This window comes from Schistocerca americana, chromosome 2 (genome assembly GCF_021461395.2).
Source record: "Schistocerca americana isolate TAMUIC-IGC-003095 chromosome 2, iqSchAmer2.1, whole genome shotgun sequence".
Lineage (NCBI taxonomy): Eukaryota > Metazoa > Arthropoda > Insecta > Orthoptera > Acrididae > Schistocerca > Schistocerca americana.
Window position 1 is genome coordinate 255,883,134 of NC_060120.1, and position 27,665 is coordinate 255,910,798.

The window sequence follows — 27,665 nt, forward strand, 5'->3', positions numbered from 1 at the left end:
TGTTCATCTTCGAATGTAGCAGCAATTCAATGTACTACGAAAATCCGACTAGCAAGACTGTTAGGGATGTATATCAATATGGCTAACTCGATGTTCTGAATTTTTTCCTGCCTGTGAGAAGAGATGGTTGCTAATACGAACTCTTATGAATTGTGAATCACATGCAGTATTCTCTTCACCATAAGTATAATACGAATATAAACATTTTGCCATGTATTCTTTCGTGTTTGCTGCTATCTCATTTAAATCCTGTCTGCCTAATAAACTACGAAACTAGAGTGAGACAACAGCAAACGCGGAAGAATATACATATCACGTCACGTTTATATTCGTATTATTCTTATGCCTCATAGTGATACAGTCAGAAATGAAGCACGGCAATTGACTAGATTTTTAAATCTAAGATGACTCTAATTTCTGTGCAGAATGTAATGTACTAAAGAGGCATCGGCAAAGATTTTCAAACGGAGAAAAATTTTCGCTAAACTCTCGTTCAGAACATCTTCTAACATACACAATCTATTACTTGGTTCTTGTTGATCATTATCAAAGAAAGCAGCAGTGTAAGTAACAACAAATAGCAGTCTCTTGCAATTGTTTCGCTTATGAGACAATTCCATTCCTTTTTTTTTTTTTTTTTTTTTTAAAAAGCGGCGGTAGCGTGCACAAAAGCAAGCCATGCGGCGAGCGGCGACAGGCCGTAAACACTCATTATCATAATGCGACAAACAGTGCATGACACAGTACAGTAATGCATTTTCAGCACAGAGTGACGTAAACACCTATAACAAAGAGAACGGCACTTATCGGATCAAAGAAAAATAATCAATCCATTTAAACCAGACAAAGCACGTGAAAAAGGAAGGGTACCCGAATAAAGACGAACGGAGCGCTTGACGCATAGCAATGGCTACCTGGTAAAGCTTAACTGCTAAGCTTACGACTCGAACCAAACTACTGTAGCTGTATCGTCATTCATTCCCCCTAAATTGTGTCTCATATTACAATGGACCAACTTTGTTTCGATTTGGAGGTGCGGCCAAAAACTTTTCTCTCTCCTTGAATTTCGAGTCTCAAATTTCAGGTGCGGCTTAGATTAGGGAAATTTTCTTTTTCGAGTCTCATTTTTCAGGTGCGGCTTAGATTCGAGTAAATACGGTACTTTTGACGATATCCGCGATACGCTTTTACATGAAAAACCAGTTATACAAAAAACTATTTCCCACCTTGTTATTGAAGTAAAAATTGGATCATACACATTTTCAGCAGTAATCGATTCTGGATCACCTATTTTGGTAATAAATGAAGAGACTGTCAACAAATGTAACAACGAAAACAATTATACTAAGTTACCAGTAGGCAAAGCTAAAGTAAATGGTGCAGTATCCAGTAACGGAGCAGATGTAAAATTACAGACACACTTATTTTTTATTGCAGGTCATACGTTTCACACAAACTTTTGGATTGTTCCTTTATTGACCACAGGCATTATTTTAGGCACAAATTTTTTGGTACAACACGATGCAATCACTGATTTCAGAAAGTCTTATTTGATGTTAAAGAATGGAAAAGAATAGCTTGCATTGAAATTTCAGCACATATTACCAGCAGAAGAACAGGCAATTAATCGAATAGAAGTAATCTCTACATACCGTAACACAGACTGGCATTCCACCTTTTTCACAGAGACGTTTGTACACAACTACGATAAACCAGATGAATCTGATTACGATGCGATACAAATGATTTCTGAGAAAGTAAAACAGAGCAACGCAAATACAGATGACGAACATAGTCAACTGTGTAATATTCTTTTACAGCAAGCCCCAGTCTTCAACAACATCCCTGGTACTATGTCCGGTTTTATGGACGAATTTCAAGTTAAACAGCACAACACATTTAAAGCCAAACATTATCCTGTTCCTTATATCCATAGAGAACAAGTCAAGAAACAACTACAAGCTATGCTAGACCAAGGCATTATTGAACCGGCAGTTAATCTGTATATAAACTATCTTCACATTGTCAAGAAGAAAAATGGCTCACTTCGCCTTGTACTGGATTCTCATCACGTTAATGATACTATCATTACTGAAACCGATCGCCCACAGACACTAGAAGAACTTTTTCAGAAATTTCATGGTATTTCTATCTATTCAACCTTAGGCTTAAAATCCGGGTTTTGGCAGATTCAACTCCATCCAAACTGCAGAAAGTACACAGCTTTTCTCTGTTTTGGTGATTTTTATCAATTTTGCAAATTACCGTTTAGTTTAACAATTTCTTCAGCAGCATTTATTCATTGTATGAACACAATACTTCTGAAAGAACTTAAAGACAGAGATACAACGTATGTAAACGACATCCTTATAGCAGAAGCTAACTGGTCTCAACATAATTTCATTCTTGAACAACTGTTACAAACTTTCTGTGCACAAGGACTCACAGTTAACCTTAGCAAATCGCACTTTGGCAAAACCTCTAAAATTTCGTGGACACGTAATCTCAGCAGAGGCATTGCAACTGACCCTGAAAAACTTCAAGCTTTATGTGACATTACTGTTCCAACGACTAAGAGGCAACTCCATAGTTTTCTAGGATTAATTAATTTTTTTTCATAAATTTATTCATTACTCTGCTTTGGTCACCCCTAGATTATGCCAGTTGACAGGCAAAAACACTATTTGGACCTGGGATAATCAAGCACAATTTGAATTTATTAATCTGAAACATGCCTTGTTGAACGCACCACTTTTATCACACCCAGATCCCACCAAAAATTTTTCCATTGCTACAGACAGTTCTAACACCACTCTAGGCGTACACATCTTTCAGGAAATTGAAGAAGATGGTACTACAGTAACCAAAAACATCGCATTTCCAAGTCACATTTTATCACCTGCTGAATGGAATTATTCAGTTACAGAGCTTGAAACATTATGTGTTGTATGGGCATTTACCAGATTTAGGTGTTTTCTTTATGGAAGACATACTATCGTTTACACAGACCCTAGAGCTATACAGTTTTTACTTTCTGCCAAATTCACACATGACAGATTAAGTAGATGGAAACTTTATTTACAGGAATTTGATTTTACAATTGTTCACATTTCCAGTGTGAAAATATTGTAGCAGACACACTATCCTGTTCTCTCAGCCAACAATCAGCAAAATGCCACAGCCAACTTCTGCCAAACAAATTTCAGCCTCATGTATATTCAACAAGTTGCATTTGAAAATTTCATTTCGTCCTCATTACGAGACATTGCAAAGACAATGTATGGAAAGAAATTAAATACTATTGGCAAGACAGGAATAACGTTACCAATAGAAACAATTATACTGTACGCAACAACATTCTGTTTCGCCGTTCTCGCCCTGACAGCAACAATTGGTTACTCTGCATTCCTGAAGAGCTTGTTAACAAATTAATCTGGCATACTCATTTAAGCTACGCCCATTATGGAGCCAGAAAATGTTTTCTCATCCTAAGACAGAATTGTTATTTTGCCAACATGGAAAAACGTATTCGACGAGTTTTAGCGACACATAAAATCTGCCAGAAAGCTAAACCATCCACTACTTCACATATTCTACCATTATATCCTATTGTTCCCATTAAATTAAGGCATATGGCCACTGTAGACATCTTTGGAACGGTTCCTAGATCTAATAGAGGTTTTTGTTACATCTTTGCTGCTGTTGAACTCTCTTAGAAATTTGTTACCTTTACTCCGCTACGCAAAGCTACTGCTAAATCTGTTTCAAATGCATTCGTATAACATTTTCTACCTCTTGTAAGTCATGTACTGAAAGTAATTTCCGACAATGGACCACAATTTCAATCTGCAACATGGATATGTATGTTACAAGCTAGAAACATATATCCGATTTATATATCCAAATATCATGCTTCCTCCAATCCTTCTGAATGTTGGATGAAGGAAATTGGTAAATTATGTAGAGTATACTGCCATGAGAAACATATTGATTGGGACAAACACATTTTTTCATTCCAAGACGTAATTAATTCTATACCAAATGAATCCACTATGTCATCTCCTACTGTTATTTTGAAGAACGTTGAACCACCCAAATTAATGAACTGGTGTCTTTTCCTACATCACGTCGACTATGTCACGATGAAATAATCAACATTGCCCTCAACAATTTCAATCGTACTGCACAGCGCCGCAAAAGACAGCAAAAACAGGTTTGTAAACTCTTGTGAATTTCGCATAGGACAGAAGATATTGGTAAGCACACATTATTTATCCAACAGAGGAAAGAGCAGATGCAGTAAATTTGAACTTCTATATGCTGGTCCGTATAGAATCCACAGCATTCTCACCCCAATGTAGTACATAGCAAAACTTTACGTGGTACCACATTTCAAACACCAAACCCTTTATAGGATGATCTTGTTTTATGATTTATCACACTGTAATGCCATTTCCAGTTACATTTACATTTATGTCGCCACATACTGATTATGATTGTATTTTCCTAGGCAATTGCCCAACAAGATGAGCTTAGTAGGTCACTTTTCTTGTCGTAATGCCTGAGACAAAAAATATCTTTGCCCTTGTTAAAAGAGCTGCAATAGAGTCGCAGGTCAGAGTAGTCTCTGCCGCAGTTGCAGTCGCTTGCTGCTACAGTGTAGTTGTAGTCTGTTGCTGGTATAGCACAGATTACAGGTAGTAGTTGTTAAAGTCACAGTACAGAACAAATTGTAAAATTTTATTATATGGAACTGAATAATAATTGTGATCAGCCGCAGATCTAAATGACACCATGGAATGAGATGTTGATGAACAAATGAATAATTGTTATATAATGAAAAATCAACAGTGTAATTAAGTCAACCATCTATTGTAAGGTAAATTTTATTATCTTTATTGGCATGCACATAGTTAAGTCACTTGTGTGAGATGTTAATATGAATTTGTTTCAATCTTTTCTTTTGCGATTCGTCAGCACCAGTTGACCCAGATTTGTAATATATTCAATTTTCCCGTGTAATGGATTGTAGATCTTTATCAACAACATAAAAAATTTTCATAATATAATTGTTTTTACCAGACAACTACAGAAGTATAATTTTCCCTTAAGTCATTCCCAGCCCCGATCCAGTCATTTATCTAAATTAAAATATTCCACAATTTTTGTCAGATCATAGTCATGTGCTCTTTAGTAATCAGGCGGTCAGCCGTGCAGCTGGGTCACTAAGTAAAGTCAGTTTTTCTAGTAATTCAGAACTCAGACAAATGTTATCCAGTATTAGTGTATAGGCAAGCATTGCAATAAGCTGTGCCATTTACGAGCAGATATACAGACAGCATTATCCGGTGACAGCATCACGAGGTAAGAATTTTTCAGTTTATTTCTCACAGACAGATTCAGATTGATTTCACAGGGCCATGGTGTAGTGCTGCTTACATCAAAATTTATCAGTTTTTCATGAGTTAAGATTCATCAGTTTTCATACGTTAGAATTTAACTATCCAAATTTAATTATTTTTATTTACTGTTCGGGAAGGTTACACATCATTATTTTATATTTTTTTATTTATACAAGAAAGTTACAATGTTACCAAGTGCATTTGCGCATGCTAGTTCAGTTCGTAATCAATATTTGTTCAGTGGTAGTAGTGGTACAGTTGTGTCTCTAAAACAATATGATGTGGTTAGTTGTTTAATGTGTTTTGTGGGTGATGCTTTGCACACAACAATAGCTGAACAGAAGAACTTTTATGCAGAACAGTTCCTAGCTTCTCATCCCGATTCAGCAGCACGCTCCAGGGTTCGCAGTTGGCAGGATACTACATTTGACGAGGTAAAAACACTTACTGGAATGCTTATACTTCAAAGAATTCTTCACAGACCAGACAACAAGATGTACTTTTCAAAGCAAGAATAAGTTGACACACCTTTCTTCAGGAAACTGATGAGTGAAAAGCGGTTTCATCTTTTATTGAAATTACTCTAATTTGCTGACAACACCTCGTATAACCCACTAGGCACTAACAACAGTAAACTATTCAAAATTTGCCCCATTATGGAGCACCTGTGGCGTAAATTCATGTCAGTATATGTGCCAGAAAGGAACATCACCGTTGACAAATCACTGTTGCTCTAGAGTCAATATATTCCATCAAAGTGTAGCAGATTTGGCATTGAATTGTATGAACTCTGTGAAAGCAGCTCTGGATATGTATGGGACTTTATTGTTTACACCAGAAAGGACACTAATTACGGTAGCCACTATCCAGACAAAAAAAACAACCTTCTGAATTGTTTTGGAGCTTGCACATGACCAACTTGGAAAAGGCCACTGCATTTATCTTGACAACTGGTACACGAATCAAGATTTGGTGGACAAACTAACCAGCAATAACACTGATGTCGGCACAATACGGCAAGACAGGAAACAGTTCCCTGACTTCGTAAAAAAGGAAAAACTAAAGAAAGGGGAGTAAATAACACGGTACAGGGGCACACAGATGGTAATGAAATAAAAGGACAAAAGAGACATTGTTATGGTCAGCACCTTTCATGACGATACATTTTCAAACATAAACTCGAAGAAGGGAATCATTCAAAAGCCACATGTTGTCATTGACTACAGCAAGAATATGAGGGGCACAGATAGGTGTGATTTTCAGTTACAAAGCTACCAGATGCCAGGAGCAGGGTGAAAAAATATTATCAGAAGCTTTTCCGCCACTTGTTGGACAATGCATGCTTCAATGCATCGTTCTGTACAAGAAGTACAGTGACGAACAAAGTAGAATGAGCTTCATGATTAGTCTTGGTGAACAGTTGACCATACCTTCACCACAATAAGGGACATCAGTAGAACACCCACCTTGAACACCGAAAGCAACGTACCTTACAGCCAGGCATTTTCCAGACCTTCTGCTGCTCACAATGAAGAAAAGACCAACAAGGAGGTGTGTGATGTGCAAAGGCCTTCCCAACGAGATTTCGTACTAGAATGCAAAGTTTGCTTGCGTGCAGCACCTTGTTTCAAAATGTTTCAAACTGAAAACGACTTCTAATATCATGAAAATACAGTTTTGTTAACTTCTGCAATATATTTTACTCATTTCCACTCAACATTAATTTAAATTCAACAACGAAAACATGAAGGAAAACATTTAAGCTTGAGAACAGTATGCAGCATGTTACCCACTGCGGAAGAGGCACACGTGCGTGAACTACCCACTTAACGGGTTAAAGTATCTATATGGCTCTATTCAAAAATATGTTAGCAAATCCAGCCCTTAATTAATTCCAAAGTAATTAACAGTTTTGTCAAAAGTATTGTTTGCATAACCATATATGTTAATTTCATGATTTAAACAAATAATTTGGCCTAATTCTTGTAATACAAGAAACTGTTAAAAAGACGGAATTTTTCAATGTATTCAGTTACTTTAATGAGTTAAGTTTTAATTGTAATTTCTATAAATTAAACATCAAACACTGTGAAGTTTCAGTACCTATTATTGTGAGGATATATAAGGGCCCGATTTTTGGTCCCGCGACAGTCAGTCCACGGCCGAGTTTCAGATGAGAAACCTGTGTTGGTTAGAACAACAATAATGCATCAACTTAACTGCGGAGTAAGTGTTACACAATGACGTCGTGTGTAAAAACAATGACAGTGTCTGCTCTGTATGTACCTTTCTATTGTTCAAGAACTGGGAGCTTTGTGGTTAGGCTTTTACTGCTCGTAGATATTCAACAGTAAATTATTGTAGCAGTATGTGGATGTTTGCCTGAAACCTATTAATGAGGCTTATTGAAAGTTAAACAATAGCGCACTGGCCATATAATAACTGACTATTATTGAGGGGTCGTGAACAGTGAAATTAAAGTACTGTGAAACGCAACTGTGCAACTGTCAGCTACATTATTTACAGTAGTCAGTGTCAGAATTACAAACCCCCTTTTTCAACCTGTGTAGCAACGCAGTATGACGACACCAAGGACAATCAACAAAGAAATAAAGATGACGAAACCGTCACAATTGTTAAGATAAAATTTGTAAAGAAATTACTTGATGGTGAGGCACTTTCGTGGGCCAAGCAGAATTGTTCTGCAGAAATGTCTTTCGAAGATTTTGAAAAATGTTTTGTAACTAAATTTTGGTCTGAAACTGAGCAAGCACGAATTAAAAGTGAATTCTTGAATGGTCCTAGTTATAAAGAATCTGATGGGACAATGAAAGCTTATTGTGAGAAACTGTTACAGAAATTAATGCATCTAGATAGACCATTTGATGAGCTCATTCAAGTCAATGCATTAAAATGGAGGCTTCCAAAAGAGTACAGGGGAGTCTAGTCCATGGACCAGATGAGTCCATAGAACAATTCCTTAAATATGTAGACAAACTTGACAGAGCCTTTGAACAGAATAACAGATTTACTGTTAATCCCAATGACTTTGGAGGTTTGTAACAGAGAGGGTGGGGACTGAACTGGGGAATAATAATAATAATAATAATAATAATAATAACCCCGTGGAGGCCCAGGAAAAGAATAGGCCTGTGGTATGTTCTGCCAGTCGTAAAAGGCGACAAAAAGAACAAACCACTAATAGGGCTAACCCCCGTTTTAGTGTGATTAGTTGGTTCAGGACAGAACTAGTGAACCCTCGGACAAGCGCTGTCATGGTTGGGGACGACGCTTGAACCCTATGCTTGTCCACAATGGTAACGACACTGCTAGCCACATGGAAAATGATTTAAATCCAAATAGAGGCGTTTTGCAGGATATGCTTCCTGCAACCACTCTAGAAGGAAAACAAAGACAGAGGATGAGATGGTCAGATGAAGTTAACCGACACCTCATGTTCTGTTATTACCAAGCAACAAACTTAGGAACCAACACAAATGGATACAGATCACATGTATACACAACATTTATTAACAGATACCCAGAATTAAAATTTTTAACAGAACAACAATTAGCTGATCAGATCTGTGTAATAATCAAAAATAACAGGATACCCCAGTCAGAATTAGAAAACTTCAAGCAACAAGTACAACAAATACTGGAACAAAATAATGTGCAATCCGAAGAAGAAGAAAATACAGTAATGGACTCAAACATCCCAGAGCAAACAAACAAAGAAAAACACGCATCAATTAAACAATCAGAGGAAAACGAAATCTTAAGACAGCCATCAGAACAAGCACAAATAGAACACGAAGTGACACACATGTTGCATATAGAAGAAAAATTTCTGCTGACTTATATAGAACACTAAGACACAAATACAGACATTAGACCATTCTTGCATAGACCACCAAAACACCCACAAGTCGAAACAACACAACTATCAACACAATCATACACAACAAAATAAATGAACTTTAAATGCGAACATTTTAGGTTGGGCTTTACCGTGACTGTTACTGACATTAAATGAAACAATAAGTTCACTGTTACCAGTCACCATTTTATTTATTTCCACGACGCGTTTCGAAGGTTTAAACCTCCATCATCGGGTGGATTTACATTAGTAAGTATTACATTTGTGTGTGTGTTGTATTACGATTTTTGGAGGAACTTTCCGGATTGCTAGCAGAAATATTTATAAGTAACCTAGAAGACAAAATCCTGAATTCCAATCACCACTAAAGATGACATCAGTGAGTTGAATCAGTTTTTCAACAACTCCCATGAAAACATAAAATTCACAGTTGAACACCAAAAAGACGACAGTATAAATTTCCTAGACCTTACCATTAGAATAAAGAACAACAGACATCAATTTGAAATTTATCGGAAGCCTACCACAACACATACCACAATCCACAACTCCTCTTGCCACCCCGCAGCACACAAAATGACAGCATTCCGGTACATGATTAATAGAGCTATCCAACTACCACTCTCAGAAGATAAATGTGATAAAGAAATTGAAATAATAAAACAAACAGCTACTGAAAATGGTTATAGCAGCTCCATAGTAGACACCCTAAAACACTCAATAATGGCAAAGGAATCACAACACAATAAACATAAAGAAAATAACATCTTCCATACAATCCCCTTTCTGGGTAACATTTCATACCAGATTGCCAATGTCTTCAAACGGAAAGGCATAAGCATATCCTTTACAACGGACAACAAGATTGGACAGAAGTTACCCCACAACATCGGCACACGAAACCCACTTCATCACACAGGTGTGTACAAAATTGAATGTTTGGACTGTGACTGCTTCTACATAGGCCAGACAGGCAGATCATTTGAGATTAGGTTCAAGGAACACATGGCAGCACTAAAAAACAAAAAATATCACACATCAGCAATAGCTACACACTTGCATGAAACAAAACACCATGTTAACAACACAAGTATTAGCATCCTACACATCCAACCAAAAGGCAGAAAACTAGACATCCTTGAAACACTCCAAATATACAAACATCAAATGAAACAACCAGAATCTATCTTAAATGACAAAAATGACAATATTTACAATAGTATCATCTCCGCTTTCAGCAACTGCCTACACTCATAAAATGCACACACACACACACACACACACACACACACACTTACACACACACACACACCTAATATTCACCATAAATATTGACAGCTGCCAAGAGTACAAGAGATTGGCCTCATTCACAGATAATTCATCACACCAACAGCTTGTAACCCTTGTCAGCTTAAAACTGTATGTACATCAACTACTGGCACAAATGTATATCTATCTGCATATTTCATAGCATTAACCAATGTATTACTCCAACCTTTAGGCAGCTACTATATGCAACATGCAATCTTAAGACTCCTTGCCATGTAAATGTTTCCTCTCAATAATCACTCTTTCCTCTCCCCCCACCCCCCTCTCCCTCCCCCCCTCCCTCCCTCCCCCTTTCACTCACACACACACACTTTTTCTCTCTCTCTACCTCTCCTTCTGCCTCCAGCCCCTCACTTCACATCTGTTTATTAACCCCAATCAAAGAATGTAATGTATGTATGATTTTACTGTTGAAGCCAATATGATCATTGTAATTATAGTCTGTAACATTTCACCTAATTGTTATAAATAAGTATGAAGTTTAAGCCATTTTAACATTTCACCCGATTGTATAAACGAGTACGAATGTTTGCTGTTCTAACTTGTCAGAATTGGATTTATATACCACCTGAAGTACACACACATATATTTGACACGTCAAAACAAACACCGCCAAATGCTTAAAGCAATTATTCTGTAATAATATTGTTATGATGTATATTCTTTGCACTTTGCGATTATGTCTTCACTTCTGTTATACGAACTTTGCACCCAGCTGATTCCAGACGCCATATTTGTTTACAAATGTGGCAGTATACATGTGATGTGTTACGACAGCAAAAGGAACCTGTAATCACTGAAGGTACTGTAGTTTACTTATTTAATGTTTACCATTAGATATCAGTTTAATCTTTCGTCAAAAGTTATCCTAAACCACATTCTGAAAGAGTGTCTCGTTTCTCCACTAGGCAGTGCCACAAGTTCCTCCAAAAATCGTAACACAACACACACACAAATGTAATACTTACTAATGTAAATCCACCCGATGATGGAGGTTTAAACCTTTGAAACGTGTCGTGGAAATAAATAAAACGGTGACTGGTAACAGTGAACTTATTGTTTCATTTAATTAAAAATAAATGAAAATAAAACTATGGAAGAGTTACAACTACTGGTTTATATAGGAGCACTCGCTACACTAAGTATACACACTAGGCAGAGATCAGAACCAACCAACACACAGAAGAAACCCACAAAACCAGCATGGCAACACAGGCTACAGATCAGAGTAGAAAAACTGAGAAAAGGCATCAGACAGTTAACACAATTTATAAGAAATGAAATATCAGACAAAAAACGAAAAAGGTTAGGTAAAATCTCACAACAAGAAGCGATAGAGCAATTAGATGACAAGAAGCAGAAATTATAAGCATTGGCCAAACGACTTAGAAGATACAAAAAAAGTTAAAATACAAGGAAACAAAACCAAACATTCAACACAAACCAAAGGAAATTTTATCAGACAATAGATAACACACACATTAAAATAGACAATCCACCAAACATAATAGACATGGAACACTTCTGGAGCAACATATGGTCAAACCCGGTACAACATAACAGACATGCACGGTGGATACAAGCAGAAACAGACACATACAAGATGATACCACAAATGCCTGAAGTGAAAATTTTGCAACATGAAGTCACCCGAGAAATTAATTCTACTCACAATTCTGGCTAAAGAAGTTCACCTCAACACATCCACATCTAACAAAATTATTTAACAGTTACACTGCAGACCCATACACATTCCTTGATACACTTAAACAAGGAATAACTTATCTGAAACCAAAAGATCAAGCAGACACAGCAAACCCAGAAAAATATCATCACATAACATGCCTACCAACAATATATAAAATATTAACTTCAGTCATTACACAGAAATTAATGACACATACAACACAGAACAAAATTATAAATGAAGAACAAAAAGGCTGCTGCAAAGGAGCACGAGGATGTAAAGAGCAACTGATAATAGATGCACAAGTGACTTATCAAGCTAAAACTAAACAAAGGTTGCTACACTACGCATATATTGATTACCAAAAAGCTTTTGATAGTGTACCTCACTCGTGGTTACTACAAATATTGGAAATATACAAAGTAGATCCTAAATTGATACAGTTCCTAAACATAGTAATGAAAAATTGGAAAACCACACTTAATGTCCAAACAAATTCGAATAATATCACATCACAGCCAATACAGATTAAGCGTGGAATATACCAAGGAGACTCATTAAGACCTTTCCGGTTCTGCCTTGCTCTGAACCCACTATCCAACATGCTAAATAATACAAATTATGGCTATAATATTACTGGAACATACCAACACAAAATCACACATTCGCTATACATGGATGATCTAAAACTACCGGCAGCAACAAATCAACAACTCAACCAATTACTAAAGATAACAGAAGCACTCAGCAATGATATAAATATGGCTTTTGGAACAGACAAATGTAAGAAAAATAGCATAGTCAAGGGAAAACACACTAAACAAGAAGATAACATATTGGATAACCTCAGCGACTGCGTAGAAGCGATGGAAAAAACAGATGCCTATAAATATCTGGGATACAGACAAAAAATAGGAATAGATAATACAAATATTAAAGAAGAACTAAAAGGAAAATATAGACAAAGACTAACAAAAATACTGAAAACAGAATTGACAGCAAGAAACAAGACAAAAGCTATAAATACTTATGCTATACCAATATTGACCTACTCATTTGGAGTAGTGAAATGGAGTAACACAGACCACGATCACAATGCCACAAATATAGAATACATTACATACATTCAGCAACAGATAGATTCACATTAAGCAAAAAGGAAGGAGGAAGGGGATTTATCGGCATAAAAAGCCTACATTATGGACAGGTAGACAATTTAAGAAAATTCTTTATAGAACGAGCAGAAACTAGCAAAATACACAAAGCAATCACCATATAAATACATTGGCTACACCATTGCAATTTCATAACCACTTCTACAACCCTTTAGATCACATAACATCAACAGATCATCTAACACAGTCACACATCGATCAAGACGCATCCAACGCACAGCTAAGAAAAGGCAATATATACAGTGAGACGGAAGGATTCATGATTACAATACAGGATTAAACAACACTATCTTTTTGTATGGGGGAAGATGTTACCAATATTGTGTAGTACCATTTGGGCTTAACGTTTCGGTAGCAGAATTCATTAGAGCTTTTGACTTTGTTTTGGGAAAAGATCTTTTGTCAAAATTAACTGTTTATGTAGATGACATTTTGATTACTGGGGAAACTTGGGAGGAACATATTAATACTTTGAGGGAGGTTTGCAATAGATCAAGGACGGGAGGAATGTCACTTGTCACTTAAACTATCTAAATGTAAGTTTGCTGTGAAAAAATTGAAGTTTCTGGACCCCAGCATTTCTGAGGAGGGTATTTTGACAGATTCTGAAAAATGCGAGGCAAATGCAAAATTCCCAATTCCTAAAACCAAGAAACAATTGAAGTCATTTTTTGGGTTGTGCAGTTACTACCGAAAATTCATTAGTACCCAAGCTGAAGTCTCGACAGATTGCTGAAGAAAAATGCAATGTAGGTTTGGGATCAGGAATGTGAAGCTGCCTTTGAAGAAATAGAAACACAATTATGTAACAGTCATATTTTGTACCGTCCCGATTTGAGTTTACCATTTTGCATTATGACAGATAGTAGTTATTATGGTCTAGGGGTTCACCTTTTCCAAGTAGTAGATGGAAATGGGGAAAATAGAATGCAGGTCTATCGCTTCTGCTAGTCGAACTTTGAAAGAACATGAGAAACAATACACTGTTACAGAGAAGGAACTTTTGGCCAGTTACTGGGCGTTTTCTAAATTCAGAAATTATTTATTGGGACATCAGGTAGGTTACAACATGGAAGGATCACCAGGTGGGGGCACTCTTGATACAGCAATTTAATTGCTCAATAAAACGTCTTACAGGGTCCAATAATGTAGTTGCTGATGCTTTGTCTAGGCTACCTGTGGAGGTGACTTTGAAGATAACAGTGGGGAATGTGAAAAGGAATTCAAATTATGTATTTAAGAGGACAAGAGGTCAAAGACATTTGTAATGACATCCGCCGGAATCAGAACCACGACGAGAACTGTAAACTGATCAAAAGTTACCTAGGAAAAAAGGGACATGAGAAAGTGGGAGATTATTACAAAATTTAAAAGGGGATTCTATTCAAGAGAAACAGCATAGATAGTGATGTATGGAAATTATGTTGGCCTGATCATTACATTGATATACTCATAAAATACATTCATGAAGGTTTTGATCATCGTGGAATTCAGAAGTGTATCCAGAAAATCCACAAGAGAATGTATGTTTTAACAATATAGCCAGGAGAGTTAAAAAAATTTTGAGCGCTTGTGACAGGTGCCAAAGAGTAAAAGTATCTATCCTAACTTGTAGAGGATTGATGCAGAACATCTTGTCAAAAGAACAACACGAGTTAGTCGCTGTGGACTTATGTGGAGCATTACCCAAGACCAAAGGAGGCTATTGCTACATCTTTGTTATGGTTGAAGTTTTTTCGAAACTCATTAAGTTATACCCCCTTCACAAAGCAAACGTAAGAGCATTATTTCAAGAATCAGGAAATTATTATGGCAGGGCAGGAAAACCTCAGAAAAATTTATCAGATAATGGGACTCAATTTACTTCTGGACCATGGAAAGCCTTTACTGAAGATGAAAGGATAAACCACATTCTTATTTCATCCTATCATCTGCCGGGAAACCCTTCAGAGAGGTACATGAGAGAAATTGGGTGTTTCTTTAGAACATACTGTAATACTAATCATGTTAGTTGGATTGACTATGTTGAGAAATTCGACGATGTTATGAACAGCCTGCAGCATTGCCCAACAGGTTTCTTGCCTTATGAAATACAGTATATTAGCAAACCAACACATCCAATTAGTGATTTCATTGATTTCCCAGTCTGCAAACCATGAAGTACTCAAGAGAGAGAGGAAATTGTAAGAAAAAGCATGAAATCTCATGGTGACACAAGGAAATGTAGACATTACAAAAGATTGAACCCTACACAATTTAAAATTGATGACTCAGTCCTTGTTAAAACACAAGAGAAAACTACGGCCATCAGTGGTGAATTAAAAAAGTTTTTTGACATGTACATTGGACCTTTCAGAATTCAGCACAACCCACATCAGAATGCTTACCGTCTAGTCTATCCAAGTTCTGGCAGACTGTTTGGCCTATGAAATGTGACCGAACTGAAATTGTATAAAAATGTACAAAAATATTTTATACTAATGTTTATACAAATTTTAAATGCTTTCATGATGTATTTTTGCCAGGATATATTTATACTATGTTATGTTGTACATATTTGTTCCTCAGGGGAAGCATACATTCTTTGTATATTAAGTGTTTGGCGAACACTAGGTCCCCTAGCTGTGCAGTTGCAGTGGTTAATTTTTGTATTCTGGCATTGCATCATATACTTATTCTGTAACGCTGTATAATCAATTGTCTCCAACTGTCACTTTATCCTCTCTTAGCTTCGAGAATTTTTTTTAAATTAATCATACTTTATAACAATTTTTTTAGAATAATTAGAACCTTGTGCAATTACATGTAAAAATTTCTGTGGGCCCGTTTTGTCCTCGACAACCTGCCCACAAAAGTACTGAGCCCTCCTTCACTCCATTCCTAACTGGACTTGACCACTGTATTACTGTGCACTCATAGCGGACTGTGCTATTGCAGCCTATGGTAGCCAACAGTGTACAAGAAAGCCATGCCAAGTATCAGATAGGGACTGAAAATTAGTGTGTGCCACTAAGGTGTACCAATCTTCAAGAAAGAAGACACCAATCCTCAAGAAAAGAAGACACTGAAGATATTGTGTGGGTTTGTAAAGTAGGAGCATGATTCCTTCCGTGTTTCACACGGAAGTGATGACGGGAAAGGGGGGAGGGAGGGGGAGGGGGGGAGTTTGTGTAACAGGCTATATTGGGTCATGTGGAGTACCCAATACAGCAGGTTCTGTAGTATGTGATACATGCTAAAACAGATGGGGGTAGTGTGTAAGGACACTTAGTGAATAAGGTCACTCAGTGCAATAGTGTGAAATACTTATGCTGGAAATGTTAAACTGTGTCACAGACCAATTAATGTATGTTCTTAATCAGTTAAACTAATGTAGAGTCATTATCACTCTGATATGTATTTCGGGATGTTTCCAACAGAAAGAACAAGTTCTGGGATCAGTGTTAATTGTGTATAAATGTTAGTAACCTTTTTCATTCAGTTTCATAATTATAATTCAATTAGTAAAATCCATTGTTTACCATAATGCAAATTAACTGTGTAAACCATTAATTTTGGAAAAGTTTCATTTATGTGTCTTTGCAAATCAGAACAACATATTCTTACGGAAAACACCAACTAAAAATCTGTAATTGAACTTGTAATTAATGTTTCTAGATCATTCTATTGAGAAATTCAGTGCAATGTCCACATATTACAAAAACTAGAGAATATTCGTTTAAACAGGAGACATAAACTAATCCAGAAAGATAATTTATATCTTAAATAATGTTAGAAGAGTGATTCATTAATTTTTTGTAACACGATTTAAAGATTTTGTGACATACATAATTATTCCGCATTTTAGCCTTCAAATGTTGTAAAAAGTCATTTTGAACATTTGAATTGTAATTTTGATGTTGTAGAAATATTACCAGCTCAAAATTGTTTCATAAAATCGCAAAATTATTTAAATTATGTAAAGACATTCGAGAAACGTTTTGAATTTCAAAATTGCACTTGTAAAAGATTGTTAATTTCGGAAATATGCATTATCATTGTACTCATTTTAATTTCCAGTAAAACTCTGTAATGCCAGATTTTGCTGGATTAACTTATTGCAACTATAACATCAAACATGAAATAACATAATAATGTCAAAGAACGTAATTGTTAAAAGATGTATAAATAAACTTTGTCCAAAGCCTTGGAGGGAGTGCAGTTGGAGTACTATCTGGTGTATTCTGGTTCCTGGGAAGTCGTGACAGTCAGCTGTTGTATATATGTGTGTAATAAAGAGGTGTTGTCAATAGATTAATTGCTGTACATGTGGTAGTGACCGAAGACTTTCTGCAGCAAAGTTATCACCTCCAAAAATGTAAAACATGGTACGATCAGCTGTACTATGTTCAACCTGAATTGATGGGATTGCTACGTTAGATTTGATGAATGGAGCTGGTGTGAGAAGTTACTTTAGATTTGATGTTGGAGCTGGGCTTCTGGACCTGGTTACATTTTAAATGGTTTGATGAACTGAGATAGTTACATTTTAACAGGCACTTCACTGCACAAGCATAAACAGAAAATTGTTACATTACGATTTGTGTGTAATGTTAAATGTATTTGGACTGCCATTTGCTGCCTCATGAGGTAGTCATCTCTTGAAACAAGTTGCAATACTAAAATAACTGTGACTGGTAGCATTTGCTGAAAAACAGACATACCTGAGATACAGCCAATATGGCTTCAAACTGCTTACAATTCTTATGCACATAGGACAATAGAATGTAAATTCTACTGCCGATTGCAACTATATGGATAGTATATACAACTACATTATATCAGAACCCTAAAATGCAACTGATGTAACACACAGTAATATACTATACTATGCAACTCCAAGAGCTAGATCTGTGTGACAAATACTTCAAAGATAAACATCAACTATACAAACTGGCCATATTTTAATGTCAGCCAGTGATATAGGTCTAATTACTGACACCTCAGTTCGTGTGGCACACAATATAAAGAGAATGGAAGTATGACAAAATAACTGAAATTATTAGTTTGCTTGGGAATCTTGCACCCGAAGAGCACTGAACAAACACAGTGGAGAATTTTTTTCGTAAGTAGTGATAACAAGAAAATATTCTAGAAAGATACGGAGACTGCAGTTCTTAACAAATGACAGGTAGCTAAAGTATTACCAACATGCAACATTGAGAAATTTTGTGTAATGAGATTATATTCACTTCGATATAAAGTTATCAACATTTACCATAAAGAGGACCATATCAGTGAGCTAAAAATTTCAATTAATTTCATCCACTGTGTATTTATACTGTCTGTATCAACATGTGTTTCAGACTTTTGATGGTGACTGGTTACTCATGAAACTAGCCATGGCTTTTAAATAAAAAGATAAAAAAGAATAACAGTATGTTAACATACGTTTTTGTGCGCAGGTGTAATACCCGAATATGAGCACTCCATGCTTGAAACATACACAGAATAAACTAATATTATTTATAATGTAAATGCTTCACAGCAAGCAAGTAATATTTATTACGTAATGGTCCCGGTGACCGGAGTATACTATACTCAATGTTCACTGAGGAATACTCTGCTAAAGATTGACATCTGCACAGCTGGGGAAGCATTCTGAACATCAAAATTTCCGAATTAACAGGTTCTTCACAAAGCAAAATATGAAATGAAGTTTCCAAAATCTAGATCTTCAATACATTTTCAAATTTGTGTTTTTGTCAGCATTTTCCCATTTGCTTTTGTTACAGAAGTTGATATATATACATGCTCTTCTTCTGTCCCACATATAGGTAATCATCATTTCATTACATATGATCATATGGCACCATAAACACTATAAATGTTGACAGTAATTAACTGTTACTTTGAGGAGTTTCAATTTAAAATTGTGGCTGTTGGTATGATGATTCGTGATGCACTACACCACTTCTAGCACCTCTCAGGCCATGAGTCGTGCTCTTGATGCAGCCTATTCTTTCACTACACTCAAGAGTCAGTTCCAACTAACTCATTCCACACTTTTCTAACATAAAATCTATTTATGTCAAAAAAAACTCTTGAAAGTTAATACTCTTAATTATGTAGAATGCATATGACAGCTGAAAAATCCACAAATTCAGATGTAGCGTAACTACTTCCATCTCCAACATATGCTTGAATGGATTTATTCACTTACGTACTCTTGTTTAAAACTGAACCTCTTTGTGATTTCTGCTGCCCCCTCTTCTTTTTGGCGACACTACAGAACTTGTTTCACTGCTTTCTTCGAGAAGACGTATCTGGAACAGATATAACATAATTAGTCAACTTCCAGACTCTGGACAACATGTAAAAAATGAATACAAGCAATCAATCAACTTAGTAATGGGAACAACCAAATGAATACAATCAATTCAGTCGGTTTTAGTTTTGAGTATTGCTTGTATTATTATTTATTATTTCTTTTGAGTGAAACCAGTATATGGTAGCAACCAAATGAAACCATTCCACTGTTTTGGCATTGTTAAGTTGTTATTGCCTGTCATCACTGTTATTGTCAGTCTGATATTTGTTTTTGATTTAAATTTAGTGCCAAAAAGTTGCTTTCCGTCAAGTTTTTCATCCATGTTTATGAATTGGTATTTGACAGTGAACTTACATCTGGATCAAAATGCCAAAACATTTAATAGTGTAGGAATGGGAGAAATCATATGACTGGCTAAAAAGTTATCCTCAAGATAAATTCAATGCAATATATAGTACAGTATATTCCGAAACTCTATTAATTAGGAGCAATTCAAAGAAAATTAATGACTGCTGAGATATAATTCTCATGAAAAAAATGCTTCTGACAACTGACAGTATACGCTTAAAAAGTGAGTTATTTAATCACTATGAGGGTTTAAAACAAAATTATCTCATATGCTTCCTGTTCATGTCACTGCAGCATTTACTGAAAGACGATTACCAGTAAAGAGTGCAAACCATTGCAAAGAGACGCACAGAGCTTCAATAAATTCAAATAAAAAAGTAATCGTTCATTTACTTAAACATAAATGTATAATGTAGTACCAGCTAATGACTCTTTAAAATTAATCAAAAATCCATACGTAACACTAGAAGTGCATAAATTTGTATTTAAGTAAATAAATACGTAAGTTTTGAAAATATTTTATTTTTGGAAATATATTTTTTTATTCATCTCTCCCTGAAATAAGATACACTGTTTGCCTTTAAAAATTTAGCAACTGGTTCATCTATAACCAAAGTGTCTGAAAAAGTACACAAACCCAAAGGCAAAAGGGCTCTCTCCATGGTGATGGGAGTTTGCGTTTGGGTGTCTGTGTAGTTGCATGTGTGTGAAAGTATGTACTTTAGAGCATGAGCTCGGCAGACTGTGTGAATAACACTCTTCTGTTACACATTTCTATGTTCCACGTATCAGTCCGCTTTAGGTGAGCAGCTGCCTTTCTGTTTTTTGATGTACTCTCCACCCAGAATTTCAGATATTTACCATGAAATGTATAATTGCATACTGTCACCATGCTTTTCACTCAGACAATATCCTTGGGTGGGGAATGGTGCACCGGTACAAATGTATGACAACATTATAAATGCAAAAGCATTTACCTCCCATACATTTATGAAGGACCTGTAGTTAAGTAGAGATCAACATTGTAAAAGAGGCGAGGAGCAGTCTTTAAAGGCAGTGCTTTGTACAGGCATTCATGTTCATGCATGAGAATAAATAAATAAATAAATGAAAATAAAAAAATGAAAATTACACCAGCAAAAATAGTGTGTGCGCAAACTGTAGTGATGAAATCGCAAAGTTAAATGATCATATAAGTAGCCTTTGACTAACCATTAAGGTCGTATTGAGCCAAAAAAGGTGTATTTGAAAAGCGAACCATCATCATCATGAAAATCACACACACTGCCACACGATCGCCAAACTCTTCCAAATATGAATACTAAAAACACTAATGTCTGAAATTTATGAACCATTATCACCACAAAAATTGTGTACATTTCAGGGTGACTTCCAAATAAGTAGATTGCAATCACAAAAGATGGTTATAAACTTGAAAGTTCAAAGTGTGATGGCAGCAAACTTATAAACAATGCACTGGCAGAACAAATGAAGCAACAGTAGGAGATACTGACAACATAATCAAGAATAAGAATCCATCATGTAAAAGGTACAGTGTTCTTTTCTTAACAGACAGCCAAGGCACAAACTGAGCAGCTAATTTACAAGATTATAACAAAGACTTCCAAGCAATGGGAACAGTAAAGCTGGCTGCAACTACATAAAATGTTATCAATCTCGACCTGCAGGAAGAAATGTAAGATGAAAGTGAGTATGTCGTTTGCATAGCTGGTGCCAACCAGTGTTGCCAACAGTATATAACTTTTTCCAAGCAGATTGAGAGTAAAAAAGACTAAAAAATGCCTTAAAAGAACTAGATTCTAGATTTTTATTCAGAAGCATAGAAATGACAACGAAACGCCATTCACTCAAGATATAGACTGCATAAATAACATATTTTTTACTGAACTTACCTAAAACTGAATAAGAATGTCGTCTTTATCATTATTGTCATCATCCTCATGGAAAAGAGAAGCTGCAGTAGAAGTTGATGGTCTCGATTTATATGCTTCAGTTGTCCCAATTGTTCTGAGAACTGACACAGGAAACACGTACTTATGGCAGCACCGATTCTTTCTGCGAAGACCCGCACGAATCCCTAACATGGCATTTACTGTATCTGTACGCATTTGATTCCTTATCTTCGTTTTGATGAGATTCAACTGGCTGAATATTCTTTCTATCTCGCCGTTTGACCAAGGAAGCACAAGCCTAGATAATGCAAATTCTGCAAGTACTTTAAAAGGATTTTAACTGCTGGTGTCATGGTAACTGAAAACCTCACACCAGAAATCGATAGAATTGTTAATGTTATCCCATTGGACGACGGTCATTGTTTTCCACTGTAATTCAGTTATTGTAATTGTATCATTATCCAAGTGAGAGCTTTCTAACAGGGGTATTATGTGTTCTTTTACCACTACAAGCGACTTTGAAACTGCAAGAAGAGAGAATTTCCTCAATATTTCAATATTATCAGGCAATCTTTGCTGTAATTGTTTGACAAGTGAAGAAGCAAATTTTACAAATCTTTCTCTAACATGCTTTTCTTCACCTTCGGTTATTTTGTTTCTAATTTCTTAATTTTTTTTTCAAACAAGTATCCAAGATACGGCTTTGGATCTAGGTGATTTTCGAAATCATTGTCAAGATATTTTCTCTTAACTGGATAGACGGGAATGACAACTTGTTTAAGAAGAGAGTGAATAAGAATTACCAGGTCATCTAATAACTTGCATGGGTCCACACCATTTGACTCCGATTCCTTACTGACTCTCTGAAGACTTGAAAGGATATGTTTCAAAAATAGCAAATATACTAAATTAAGTTTGTGTCTGAACATCGAATAGAGCAGTCCAACTGTGTAGCATTTTTCACTTTGCCTAACAATTTCAAAATGAATTTTTAACTCAAGCCATTGATCAGTTATTCTACATACTGCAGGCTAAATAGATAACCATCTTGTGTCACACGCATGGGAGATCTTCAGTGGCTCCTCCCCATCATTTAGGACTGAGAAAATCTGGCAGTAAAAGAGCTGTTGTGAAGAAGATCGAGAAAACCAGTTACAAGTTTCCCTAATCAAAATGTCCAAATTTCTTAGAAGACATTCTGCAGTTGCTGCAAAGGTTGTCAACTGAATGGAATAACAGACACACCTTATAAGTACCAAAAGCGGAATCTCCCTTTTAAGTATTTCATACACGCCATTATTAATGCAAACCATCACACTAGCATTATCTGTTCTTATTCCCTGCAATTTCTTTAAGTCTAAATTAACTTCTTTCAACACCTCTTTAATAGCTGATACAATAGATTCAGCGTTGCGTTTTTCAAGTTCGACTAGTGTAATAAATGTCGAAACAATCTTGTGGGATGTTTTACTATGATAAATTATAGCAATTAATAGAAGTTTAGTGACACTAATACCAGTTGTTTCATCAATTAAAATACTGTACATAACATCATCAACATCACTCCTAGGATTGTTCGCAAAATAGGGCACAAGAACATTCTTGATAATACCACTACACTTTGTACAATGTAACTTAACCTGGCTTGCAATAAGATTGTCTTTGAACCTGTTTTACACATTTCTTCCAAGTGATCATACGACATTATTAGCACAATGTGCGGACACAAAGAGGGCGAGTGACCCTTCAGCTTCCTAACGTCCTACGGAATCCTGAACTGGTTTAAAATTAACATTTTCCTGTCTTTGGGAGGAAAAGGAAGATACAGCAGATTTATGTTTTTTGTTTCTGCTTGATTTTCCAATCCACTAACCGAGCTCTTACGGTACAGTGACACACTTTACAGAATGCCTTTGTGTCATCTCCTACAGCTTGTGATAACCATTGGACAAATTTTGGATTTTTTAACCATTCTTCCCTAAACTTTTGGGTGTATTGAGGTTTAACTTTACCCATATTAACAGAACTATAATCAGTCACTATGACGAGAAGAACAAGCACTAAGCACAGCCGCTTCTGACATGAATTCGACAATAACTGAATAATAACAAGCAGTTTGCAGTTCGTTCAGCTGCTCGGTCCTCGGCAATGGGAGTATATAATAGAAATATTATACCGTATCATGCATTATTGAAATTAGTTAAATTACAATTTCAATTTTTCATACATTTAAACTAATTTTACAAAATAAAGTACAAGAGTTCCTTACTTAAGTACTTCTTGAGCTCGTTATTTACAGTAGCAATACCAGTACCAGTAGTACCAGTAGCAATTAAGCTTAGATTCATTCGAAGAGCTGCCAGGAAGCTACTTAAAGAAACAGCAAACGGGCGCTACTGCACATGCACATCAACGCTGATGTCAAGAGCCCATGCTTGGTGTCTGGGCTCTTCAAACGCATTTTACTGATCGACTGTCACCGAGCGGCAAACAGCTGGACTTTTACAGGTGATTTTATAAGAATAAATAAACATAAAACATAAGAACACATAAAGTGCTTACCTTACAATTATCGAAGCTCCACAAACAGTGAACTAATGCGATCAGCTATTGAAAGACAATTTAAAAAATGTGGCCACGTACCCTCACTACAAGCCACTTAACTATGCGCATGCACGAAACTGGCAGCTTGACAGTGCCAGAAAATTTTCCTCAGGTAGCATCTGGCTACTTGATGCTACTAGTCGCTCCTCAAACAGCTGGTGCCCCACTTCAAGTAGCCAGATTCGGGACCAGACATGATTCGAATGCGACTTCCGCTCTGCACATGTGCAGTAGCCAGAAAGTAGCCTTTCAAACAAACGTTTTTTGTTTCTTAACAGAGTTGTTTTCCAACTAGATATGGTGTTTTTGAAAGGCCATCTGGTTGGAAAATTTAGGATTCAGTTGCTAGTGGGAAATTTAGTCTTTTTAAAATATTATCTGGTTGAATTCTAGTCTTTTTATTATTATAATCTTCGAAAAGTTTATTTTTTTCATTCTAGCCTCTTAGCAGAGGGCTTGTAGAAATCCTTGGGCAACAGAAGAGATATTGAAATTAATTGATGAAAGGAGAAGATATGAAACAGGCAAAACGGAGCACAAACATCTCAAAAATGGGATCGAGAGAAAAGTGCAAAGTGGCTAAGCAGGGAAGGCTAGAGGACAAATGTAGGGGTGTACAAGGATATTTCACTAGGGTTAAGATAGATACTGCCTACAGGAAAATTAAAGAGACCTATGGAGAGAAGAGAACCACCTGTATGGATATCAAGAGTTCAGATGGAAAACTAGTTCTAAGCAAAGATGGGAAAGCAGAACGGTGGAAGGAGTATACAGAGGGTTTATACAAGGGCGATGTACTTGAGGGCAGTGTGATGGCAACGGAAGAGGATGTAGATGAAGGTGAAATGGGAGATAAGATACTGCATGAAGAATTTGACAGAGCGCTGAAACACCTAAGTAGAAAGAAGGCCCCGAGAGTAGACAACATTCAGTTAGTGCTACTGACAGCAAGATCAATTCGGATTCCGTGGATATGTTGGAACTTGTGAGGCAATACTGACCCTACGACTTGTTGTTGTTGTTGTTGTGGTCTTCAGTCCTGAGACTGGTTTGATGCAGCTCTCCATGCTACTCTATCCTGTGCAAGCTTTTTCATCTCCCAGTACCTACTGCAACCTACATCCTTCTGAATCTGCTTAGTGTATTCATCTCTTGGCCTCCCTCTACGATTTTTACCCTCCACGCTGCCCTCCAATACTAAATTGGTGATCCCTTGATGCCTCAAAACATGTCCTACCAACCGATCCCTTCTTCTGGTCAAGTTGTGCCACAAACTTCTCTTCTCCCCAATCCTATTCAATACTTCCTCATTAGTTATGTGATCTACCCATCTAATCTTCAGCATTCTTCTGTAGCACCACATTTCGAAAGCTTCTATTCTCTTCTTGTCCAAACTATTTATCGTCCATGTTTCACTTCCATACATGGCTACACTCCATACGAATACTTTCAGAAATGACTTCCTGACACTTAAATCAATACTGGATGTTAACAAATTTCTCTTCTTCAGAAACGCTTTCCTTGCCATTGCCAGCCTACATTTTATACCCTACGACTTATCTTAGAAAATAGATTAAGGAAACGTAAACCTACGTTTCTAGCATTTGTAGACTTAGAAAAGGCTTTTGACAACGTTGACTGAAATACTCTCTTTCAAATTCTGAATGATTCAGGGGTTCAACATAGGGAGCGAAAGGCTATTTACAATTGGTACAGACCAGATGGCAGTTATAAGAGTCAAGGGGCATGAAAGGGAAGCAGTGGTTGGGAAGGGATTGAGACATGGTTGTAACCTATCCCAAATGTTATTCAATCTGTATAATAAGCAAGCAGTAAAGGAAACAAAAGAAAAATTTGAAGTAGGAATTAAAATCCATGGAGAAGAAATAAAAACTTTGAGGTTTGCCGATGACACTGTAATTCTGCCAGAAACAGCAAAGGATCTGGAAGAGCAGTTGAACAGAATGGACAGTGTCTTGAAAGGAGGATATAAGATAACTTCAACAGAAGCAAAATGAGGATATTGGAATGTAGTCGAATTACGTCGGGTGATGCTGAGGGAATTAGATTAGGAAATGAGACACTTAAAGTAGTAAAGGAGTTTTGCTATTTGGGGAGCAAAATAACTGATGATGGTCGAAGCAGAGAGGATATAAAATGTAGACTGGCAATGACAAGGAAAGCATTTCTGAAGAAGAGAAATTTGTTAACATCAAGTGTTGATTTAAGAGTCAGGAAGTCTTTTCTGAAAGTATTTCTACGGAGTGTGGAAGTGAAACATGGACGATAAATAGTTTAGACAAGAAGAGAATAGAACCTTTCGAAATGTGGTGCTACAGAAGAATGCTGAAGATTACATGGGTAGAATCACATACCTAATGAGGAGGCACTGAATAGAATTGGGGAGCATAGAAATTTGTGACACAACTTGACTAGAAGAAGGGATTGGTAAATAGGACATGATCTGAGGCATAAAGGGATCACCAGTGTAGTATTGGAGGAGAGTGTGGAGGGTAAAAATCTTAGAGGAAGACCAAGAGATGAATGCACTAAACAGATTCAGAAGGATGTAGGTTGCAGAAGGTACTTGGAGATGAAAAAGCTTGCACTGGATAGAGTAGCATGGAGAGCTGCATCAAACCAGTCTCTGGACTTAAGATGATGACGACGACAACAACAACAACAACAACAACAGATTTTATAGTATAAACAGTTGCAAGAAAGTAATTTCTTCTATAGCCTGTAGAGCATACTGAAATGAACTAGAATGAACAAAATAAACTTTTCGAAGAATAGAACATTAAAAGGACCAGAATTCAACCATATAATATTTTAAAAAGACTAAATTTCCCACTAACAACCAGAGCTTAAATTATCCAATCAGATGGCATTTCAAAAAAAACTAGATTTAGTTGGAAAACAACTAAATTGGCAACATTGATGCCAGCAATATCACAAAAAACAAGGCGTAAAGTTGCTTAGAAAGCCTGAAAATGTTCAGTATTTAACAAATAAAG

General features: G+C 36.3%; 1 protein-coding gene across 1 annotated transcript in view; it reads right to left on the reverse strand.

Annotated features, from left to right (window-relative positions):
* Positions 1-17,534: 17,534 nt before the first annotated feature.
* Positions 17,535-27,665, reverse strand: part of LOC124595174 (recQ-mediated genome instability protein 1-like) — a 115,467-nt gene continuing 105,336 nt past the window's right edge. The window contains exon 9 of the mRNA XM_047133786.1: positions 17,535-19,778. The gene's annotated coding sequence lies outside the window, so the exon portion shown is untranslated. The remainder of the gene's footprint in view (positions 19,779-27,665) is intronic.